Raw genomic sequence first — 9990 nt, 5'->3', positions numbered from 1 at the left:
GCACACCCATCTAGCATAGTGGTTGTAACTTCCTTCCTGGTTTAGCTTTTAACTTAGTGCTGACTTTATGCAAAATAACATCTATTCATTTCCTTTTTCTAATATGACTTTTCTTTTTACTTCTTGTTACGTTAAGTTGTAGAGAGCCAAATTCTGTTCTTACAGAACAGATAGATGAATATGAAATGAATACACTGAAGAAAAAACTCATGTACCACGATGAAAATAAGAGAAAAATCATGCATAGAAACTATTTATTCATTTGGGGTAGTTTTGTTTTAGGAACATCACCCCCTAATGGCCACTTTCACATACCTTCTAAACAGTAAATGAATCATCTTTGTGAAGGAATTTTGTTCTCATTTGTCCAAGAAGATTTTTTAAAAATGTGTCAGACCCTCATTACAAAAATGAGTCAGAACCACATGAGTCAGATATGGAGATTTTATTGTTTTATTTATATACATACGCATTGGGCCCAGGGGGAAGATAATTTTATGTAATACAGAATATTTAAGACTTCAGTAGACTATTAATTTGATCTTTGCAACTTAAAGTTTCTGATCTGGCAAATAAGTTATGTACTAAGTACAACGGCCCGAGTGTGAGATGTTCATATTATCATTGCTGCTGTATCCTTAAAAGACAACAGATGTGTTGCCAATCTGTAGAGTGTCTTCAGTGTGTATGTTACTATCCTTTACACCACAAGAAGAAGACTGGATAGAGCCATTACTATTCCTATACATTGTAGTCACAATTTTTCAGCTAAACTTTCCAGTTAAAAAAGTGAAGTCTTTCATTCTGACAACCACCATGATATTCCATAAATTCTTCTTACAGATGAGACTGCAAAGAACATTTCTGAAAAGTTCTGAATAAAAGTGCTCTGAATAATGCATATGTAAAAACAAACAATTTGACTCAAATATAGAGTATATACAGTATGAAGGATTTAATTAATTCAGAAAGCTCTCTTCTGACATAGTATTTTTCCCACAACCCATTAAGTACTACCAAAATGAAGCAAAGGTGTTTAAGTTAAAATAAGAAATGTCCTATAAACCTGAAATGCCCTTCTTGTCATCTAGTTATCTCAGAAGATGAGTAAGCCAGGTGGAAGCAAATACAGTATTCATTCTATAGAAAGACTTTTAATGGAGCCGTAGTGAATATAAATTTGTTAAGATGATATTTTAAATGGAGCACTCTTAAGCAATGAAAGCAATGAAACCAAAGCAAAATGAACTTATTTTTCTGACAGTATGGTACAACAGAAGTAATAATGATACAAAAAATCATGGGTATGAATTTAAAAAGTAAAATACACCCACTGCGCAATTTATATTTGTCATCTGTTAGCAAATTAGCTCTACTTTGTGAGACACTGCATTGCCCCTTAGGTGTATTCCATGTCAGTTTTTTATATTTTCCCGTTTTCAAGGCTGTATGGTGTTCACTCATAGTTTCTGCTCACAAGGAATGGAGAAAATACTGGAAAATCACAGGAGAACTTTGTCAAGTAATATGTGTATCTATTCCTTTCTGATACATTCAGACTTTCATCATTGTTGGTAGTGCCCAAGGTCAGAGTAGAATAGAAATTGCCCTACAGGAGCACACCCAAGTACAGCCTGATAGAATAGTATAATAATGTAACAGCCTGTGGAATATGTGGAGTTTCAGATTCTGTGGAAGAAGGTTTCCAAGAACTCTGCAGTAAGCAGATGGGGAATATGTATTTTACGGCTACTGTGATGGCACATTTTAGTTTAGTTTCTGAGTTCAGGAGGCCCAGGTATGATCTGTCCACGCATCCCAGGGACACCCTAAGCTTTAGACACTATGACCCTGCACAATTGTGCGCGTGTAAGCTAGCTGAATCGCGTGCACGTGTGTGGCCTGACCCACCAGCTGAAGTGAAAAACATCAGTTTCCCTTCTTGGGGGCATGCTTCCCTCCACCTAGCTAATAATTTTTACACAGCTGGAACAATCAGGACCTTTGAAAACCCTATCCTTTGGTCAAATTTAGTTAAAATTGGCTAAATTGTTTGAAGTCAGCCGGGATGAGAACTGGCAGACAGACAAAGCACACAGCCACGTAGGCCACATTTCCTTACAGAATTAGGCAAAGAAAGCAGTATATACCTCATTAGTGCATCAAAGTCATACCGCCACGCCTCAGCAATGATCTCGTACGCCCTTAAATCAGTTTTATCAGTCGGAGGCACATCTGACTGTCACACAGTCTATTAATTTGGAAAATTATTCTACCTTTGGATGGCAGAGGTCACCGGCAAGGCGTTGCATAACAAGGCCGGCAAGGGCTGGAGCGCGTTTGCCCGTTAGGCGGTGCGTACCGGCTGCCTCAGCCCCACAGGCTGCCGGAGTTCCGAGAGGAGGTTAACGGTTGCGCTGCGTGTCGCTGCAGATTGATACCACCGATGGGGAACGGGGGAACGGGAAGGTACGGAAATGCTCAGCGCCGCGGTTTGAGGAGACGGGGGAGGGCGCCGGGGGCAGGACGGGCCTCTCACAGGGCCACCGCGAGGCGCCCCGCAGCGGGGAAACCGCGGGGAGCGGATCGCCCACGGCCACGCGCTCCGCCTGCCCGCGGGCGCGCGGAAGCCGCCGGTTGGCGGGGGGGCGGCGCGCGCCTGCCGCCCCCGGGGCAGGAGGCGGAGCCGGCGGCTCGGCGGCGGGGGGGCGTGGCGCGGCGCCCCGCCCCGCCCCTCCCACCGCGTGCGCGGCCGGCCCCGGGGCCGGAGCGCGCAGGGGAGGGGCCGGGAGCGGGGCCCCTGGGGACCCGTTAGCGGCGGGGAGGGATCGCCCAGTGCCCGCCGCCTCCCCCGGCAGAGCGGGAGCGCTGGCTGCCGCCGGGGCGGAGTGGGCGGGGAGGGGACGGGAGGGGGGTGCCGGGGCCTCCCTTGCCGTTTTTATCTTTCCACGCCCCCTCCCAACCTCGCCCCCTTCCCGGACCTGGAGAGGTGAGGAGGGCGGTCGGGGCTCGGCAGCCGGAGGAGGGGGTCTGGGGCTGCCGGGAGGGGGAGGAGAAAGCGAGGAGGAGGAGGGCGGCGAGGGCTAGCGCTAGCGAGGGGCGGGCGGGCTCCCGCCCTCCCCTCCGCCGGGCTCCCGCCTGCCTGCCGGCTGTGGAGAGCGGCCGGCGGCTGCCGCCCCGAGCGGCGTCCCCGGGGGGGAGGGGTAACGGTCCCCGGGCCGAGGGCGGGAGCCCGCCCCTCGCCGCCGTGGCAGCCCCGCCGGGCGGGGGGCCGGGCGCTCGGCCGGGGCAGGCGCTGGCACCCGGGCGGGGAGGCGACGGCCTGGTGCAGGACGGGGGTGTTGAGCGGGGCAGGAGGCGGACGGGGAGGCGGGGGTCTGTGTCCCGCCGGGCGGGGCAGCCCCCGCGGCTGGCTCCCTTCAAAGCGCTCAGAGCGAAGACCCGGTAAAAGTGCACTTAACACACTAGGCTTCCAGGTATTTGCCCATTTGTCTCGTAACCTTCACGATCATACTATGAAATAGTGAAAAACTAATTTTTTTTTTTCTTTTTGCGATTGGTCAGAGTAGAGTGACCACTGAACAGAGTAGAGCAGCGACTGCAGAGTACCAAAATGGGGAGTGGCGGCAAAAAAAGAAGTATAAGTGTCGAACATCAGGCGACTGCTGTTTATATGCATTATGGGTTCACGTTTTTACTGAAAGCCTTTTTGTGGCTTTGGGCTTTGGACTCGCACTGGTTTAGCCGTGGGAACAATGATGTAGCACAGCAGTCCGGCTGACGTCGAGCCATCTATGGCCCGTTATCAGGGTGTGCTAGCAGTAACGTCAGAACAGTAAAAAAGGGAAGCTTGGGTTTGTTGGTTTCTTTTACTTAAAAGTTAATTATGAAATTATATAAGCTAAACTCCAAATACAGCCTTATTTTCAAGTTAAAATTATCACTCAAATCTTCTTACTAGCATGAACAGGAATAAAAATTTGAACTCATGGTTATGTCGGTGTAGCTTTTGTATCTAGACCAACTGTGTGTATTGTGGGGATGGATCCTTTTCAAAAACAGATCACAAGATGTGTTTTCATGAGCAGATCATTAATTTTGCCAGAAAAGATCTCTGATCATTTCTCATGAAGGTATTTTTGCCTTCATGAGAATTTCCAGAGGCATATGTGGATGAATATTTAAAAAAAACAAAACAACAACAACAAACCCCAAAACACCCAAAAAGCAGCCTTTTTCTTGGACTTAATAGGTGCATTCCTGATAGAGGAGATTGTGTTCCCATCTTATGTTTTTCCTGTTTTCCACTTGCTGAACAATGCTAAGGAGCATAAAGTAGGATAGAACCAAAATAATAATAATGATAACCCTAATCTGAGTCAGATAGTGTTTTCCTCTGCCATGCGTCACCTTCATTGAACTGTCCCTCAAGTATATCCTCTGGATAGGCAGGTCCGCTACCAAAGCCAGCATGTTTACTCCATGGCAGTAGATTTTAACACATTGTGTTTCACAGAAATTCAATGACTGCAGATTTAACATAGAAAAGGATTTGAGTGAAGATGAAAAAACCTTCCATTAGACCATTATGGTCCAACAGTAATTGCAAACTGTTGCTAACAATGACAATTCATATTGATGAACTTGTTCCAACTCTCTGGACTTTTGTATCACCAGTGCTTTTAAAAAGATTATTCTTTGGTTGTGTTGGTGTCTTGTGATTTTGTTGATGTAATTCAGTGTTTCATAATGTGGTAAAGAAGGTTCTTATTTCTTTGCATTGTTGTTTTTCTGCTTCTAGATTTTCTCCTGCTACCTCAAATTTTTGGAAAGAGGAAGACAAATGGAACTACATGATTCTTTGAACACCTAGAGGTCATTCCGGTGTTACAGGTAATTATTCCATTTACTCAATTCTAACAGTAAGTTATGCTACAAGGAGCATGATTTTAGCCCACAAAAGTACTGGGTCTTCCTTAAATGTGAAATTTCATCTAGTGTTATACATCTTGTGAGGGCTTCCTTCTGGTGAGCATACACAAGCAGGAATTGACTTTGCTTTTGTGGACTTCACATCCCAGTGTTTGGAACATTTTTATGGGATTCCATCACTTCTGCTCTTTATCAAAGCATGCTTTATAGAAGACTGTCAGCATTACTATAAAGTTCAATTTTATCTTTTCAAAATGCATGAGAAACCTCTAACTTTGAATCTTTTAATCACTATAGGAAAAACAGGAACAGTTGATACTGAATCTGTAAGAGAAAATACTGCTTTAGAGAAATGCTTATGAATAGAGGCCCACCAACTGCACAGTCAGATCTCATTACTCCAATAATACCAACAGACTTTCACTTTCTTTCATTTTTTTAGCAGGGAAGTACTAAGACTGTTCTAAGCTAAAGTAATTTTCAAAGGGAATAGCTTTGACATTTACACAAAGCAAAGGGATAAAAGAATGTTGAAAACATTAATACATGCAAGAATCTAGCTTTATCTGAACTGTCTGTAAAGAAAATTACTGCTGAAAAAACAGCGGTGAGGATGAGAAAAGCAGTCCAATTAATTTAGGAATACTAGGTTTTACTAAAATGAAAAAGTCTGCTTTCTTGACTGTGAGCTCTCTCTGCTTTGGGAATGTTGATAAAGAAACATACTCCTTTATTGTCTAGAATTTATTCATGTCATGATACAAATACAGAAGAGAGATGGTCTTTCTCACTGTTTGTGTCATCATCTGTCACATCACTGGCAATTTACCATATACATAACATTTTTAACAGTAGATGCTTTAATTTGTTCTGTTGTGTATTTTTCTACCTCCCTGGTTCTTAATAAACTTTTTGGCATAGTATATTCTATTATTAATTGTATTTTTGGGGACTGTAACCTTTGACTAGCTTTCCAGGAGCAAGAAGTCTATGGGGATGTTGCAGTTCTATGTGCTGGAATAACAGGAAGTCTGTTTCAAATAAATTTAGCCCAGAGCAATAGCTGAGCACCGGTTGCAGTGTCCTTCCTGGCTCTCTGCTGAGACAGTTCTAGTCTAGAAGTACACAACTCTTGAGATGTAATTTTTATTAAGAATGATGACAAAGTACTTGAGAATTCTGGGTGTAGTTATTACAAGGTCTTGCTTTGCTTTGGGCATTTTCTGTGTGTGGCCATCACACTCATGAGTTGAGAATCATGAGTTTGGGAAGTTCAGAATTTGAGTCCATTGCCATCCTCTCATTTCTTCGTATTGCTCCTTATTAAACTGTTGGGAGAAATTTCAGTATTCTTATTTTCTTTTGTATAAATTAATTATCAATTTATTTCATATTTCAAATATTCATGTCTCCCCCCATTGGTGCACCAAAAAAAGCTAATGTGTTTTTGGTTAGTATAGTGAGTATTGGGGCTAAATGAAATTCATCCTTATAAGTTTCTTGTACTTGGAAACATATATCAAAATAGCACTTTAATATTCCTATTTCTCTGGTCGCAAAGAAGAAAATGCTTGTGAGACACCCAAGGAGCTTGTTCCAAGTTTGTGGTTGCCAAAGTCTTACAGGCTTTGGCAAGTAATTGGCAGTCAAACCACTGGCAGTAGCTGTGGTAATCATCAGTACCAAAAACAGGAGAGTATTTGGCGTTATATATTCTACTGTGCGTTTTCCTTCAGTGCGGGCTTATATAACACCAAAACAAGAACCTGTTTCTAACTCTGTATTGCTCTCCTCAATACCAAATATTTTAGTATTGCATAGCAGAATGGTGCTTTTGGTACCTGATGCTGCAAACAATGCCCAGATGGAGGTTGGCAGGCACCAGCTTAAGCTTGATGTCTTCCTCTGTCTTTACTCAGGTCTGATAAATTAAAAGCATAGGGTTATAAAGAACATGAGAATGAAACTCGAACAAGTGTCAGTTGATCTTCCTTCAGGTGCCTTGAGATTCAGCTCTGTCTACAAAGATATTGACACAGTTCTATTTATCCTCTCCCTTGTCTGTTTAGAAGCCTTTCCCAGACAACCTGTTAACCCAACAGCAATGGTAATCAAAAAATGGTTATCATCACTGAGTCACATATGTATGGCATCAAGCAATTGGGGAAGCTGGTCCTTCTTGACTGTCATATTTTCTGGGAAATAATAGGCTTTATTTAATTTCTGGTTATAAAGGGTTGACCTCCAGTCAGGCTTTTTTCCCTTTTCCTTTTTTTCCATTTCTTTCCCTCCTGGGTCAGTCTATATCCTTGTTGGTATCGTCCACCATAGATGACATCAACACTTTTCTGAGCTTTAAAAACTATTAGAACTGCTAGGGTTCCCCAGATATTACTTCGAGAACAGACTTTTTGTTTTCATTGTTTTGCAGTAGTTCAAAATGTGCTAGTTCCACTTACCAAAATAGCTGACCTTCTCCAGATTGTCAGAATTTTTAGACTTGGCCTGCACCTTTTTTCTAGTTGTCATGGAAGTTAAAAAGAATTTGAAACAAATGCCAAAATATACTCCAAAGAGAAGGAACTGACAAGGTGGATATGGGAGAAATACTTATTCCCATCTTACTGCAAGGTAGAATGACTAATTATCAAGCAGGGCTGCTGATTGATTAATAATTATGTCTTACAGACTAAGCTGGCATTTTTCCAGAGGATAAATTTCTGTAAAGTTGAGAGAGGTATTGATTTCAATCTGTTCAGAGAAATACTTTGCCAATTAATTACCTCTTCTGGTAATTCTAAGTGCAACTGATGTTAAAAATCCTGATGTCTTCCATAACAACAGGATATACTTTGAAGAAGAATTTTTCATTAGTAACTTGGGTTCTTTCAAGGGCATCCATCAGATTTTCAGAGATAATGGAGAACTGTTTATAAAATTGTACAAGATGTTTTGTAAAACAGTGAAATTTAAGGTAGAGCACTGGCTTCGTCTCTTCTAAAATGTGCGTGGGCAGACTTGTTCCACTGCCTTAGCTGATACTTCTATCAAAATAGTCAATATACGTTGTATTGACTCTGTTGAAAAGAATTTAACTTAATTTAAAACTTAGTAAGAATGTAACCAACTTGCTTAAAATTTGCAATGCTTTCCAATTCAAGAAATTGCCACTTAACATTCTACTTTTATTTTGTGAAAACTCCTATGGCCCTGTTATTACACATTCAGTGGGGGGGAGGGTTCATGAAAGAGTATATCAATTGTTCTAGACATGTTTTTAGGTATAGAATATAAGTACTTTCCTACTTAAGGGATAAATACCTTTTTAATTTTGAGAAATGTCACCCCTTAGTTTCAAAAAGCCACAGCTTGCCCAAGTGTTTTGCATAATTACAGCCTTTTAAGCCTTTGAAAAACATCTTGAAAATGCAAGGTGTTTCTCATGCCTACACTTACTGGATTTTATATGGGGGAGAGGAGGAGCAGCGTGTGTCTTACTTAAAAAGAATGAAAGCCTAAGTAACTAACAAGAGTGCTGTGGACAACTTCATGTTTTCAGACCTGTTTCTGATAGTCTTTCCATAATCATTTCCTGTGGGTTGCAATTGAAGACTTTTTGTTCAGCTAGATAGGCTTTCTGTCTCCAACAACGTAATTCTCACCTTGGCAAAGCACTACACCAGTAGCATTGGAAAGGACAACATTAAATGAAAAATTAATTTCTTTTCTGAAACGCTGGGTATTATGAGGCCAGAACCGTAACTATTTCTTTCATCACTCTTTTTTGTGATTATAGTATTTTGTGTTTGGTTAAAAAGAAATCCCTCCCCTCCAACCTCAGTTCTGATTGGAACTTAAACCGGCAAGAAGGGAGGCTCTGCAGGAAACACTTTCTTTACTAACTAGTATCTGAGGTACAACTTTCTTCTGAAATGCCATATTAATAGCAGTTACCAAAAAGAAAAAAAAAAAAGAAAAAAAAAAAAACCAACCCCAATCTTTTGAAAACCTAAACATAAAACGTAAAAAAGAGTTCAACTTTGCAGTTGTAAGTTTTCAGTTGACTGACATGTTTCTGTTTTTAAACTATTTCTGCTCTATCTGCTTCCTACTAGTTTCCCTGAAGTTGTCTCTTTTCATCTTTTTTAATCAGCTTAATCAATAGGCAATGTATTTTAAAAGCTGGATTTAGATGGAGCAGAATGCATTTCCTATTCTTCCTTCCATGTTTCACACATTTTTTTCGGAATAAGCGAGAGGGTGTGGTAGTATGATTTACTTATGGTTTTGTAACCCTTTCATTTCAGTGTTGCTTATTGGTGGCTGTATTCTCAACTGCAGAAACTATTTACGCATAACACTTTTAATGTTGACTTTGAATAGGAAGGTCTTGCAGCCTATTGAACTATAACCAGTTTCACTTTCTAAGCACTCCTTTTTTTTTTTTCTGGCACTTTTGAATCCGTTTTCTGTATATGGTGTTCATAAAAGGGAAAGAGTAATGAAGGAAGAGAAAGAGAGAAAAGAAAAACCTGTGGTCAGGTCTTTATACCATCCTGCTCTCAAATTTCTTTCAAAGTATGCTAAGCTATTGTGCAATCATAGCTATTCAGAACCAAAAAAAGGAGAGAACTACATTATCTCAAACCTCTTTTAGGTTGTTTTTTAAATTCTGGCGTTTTTTCTGATGTGTCTTCCATCTGTTCCACCTCCCCTCTTTTCTCTAATATGTTAGGAAGCTGTAAGAGGAAATACTGATAACATTTTGATATGGTCTATATAGGCAAGATGATCATGATATAATCTGTCTAGTACAGATTTCTGTTGATTTGGGTGGAAATAGTATCATTGATTATTTAAAAAAAGTGCACACTATTCTTACACTTACTGTAGCCTCAATTTCAGAGCCAAGAGAACTTGTCAGAAGCAGGCTAAAGTATACCCATAGAACAGATGAAATATTCACAGCACCTGGCTATGTAATATGGTACATATTCATAGTGTAAATAAGACAAGAATCAAGTCCAGAGAGGTTTACTAACCTGAACTGCAAAGAAT

General features: G+C 41.2%; 1 protein-coding gene across 4 annotated transcripts in view; it reads left to right on the top strand.

The window, feature by feature from the left end:
- Positions 1-2907: 2907 nt before the first annotated feature.
- The window catches only part of KLHL5 (kelch like family member 5), a 61325-nt gene continuing 54242 nt past the window's right edge, over positions 2908-9990 (top strand). For all 4 annotated transcript variants that reach the window (XM_082315443.1, XM_082315442.1, XM_082315441.1 and 1 more), the window contains exons 1-2: positions 2908-2989; positions 4802-4893. The gene's annotated coding sequence lies outside the window, so the exon portion shown is untranslated. The remainder of the gene's footprint in view (positions 2990-4801; positions 4894-9990) is intronic.

Source organism: Platalea leucorodia (assembly GCF_965183815.1).
Source record: "Platalea leucorodia genome assembly, chromosome: 6".
Classification (NCBI taxonomy): domain Eukaryota; kingdom Metazoa; phylum Chordata; class Aves; order Pelecaniformes; family Threskiornithidae; genus Platalea; species Platalea leucorodia.
Note: the sequence above shows the minus strand (reverse complement) of the source record. Positions and strands in the feature narration are given on the sequence as shown.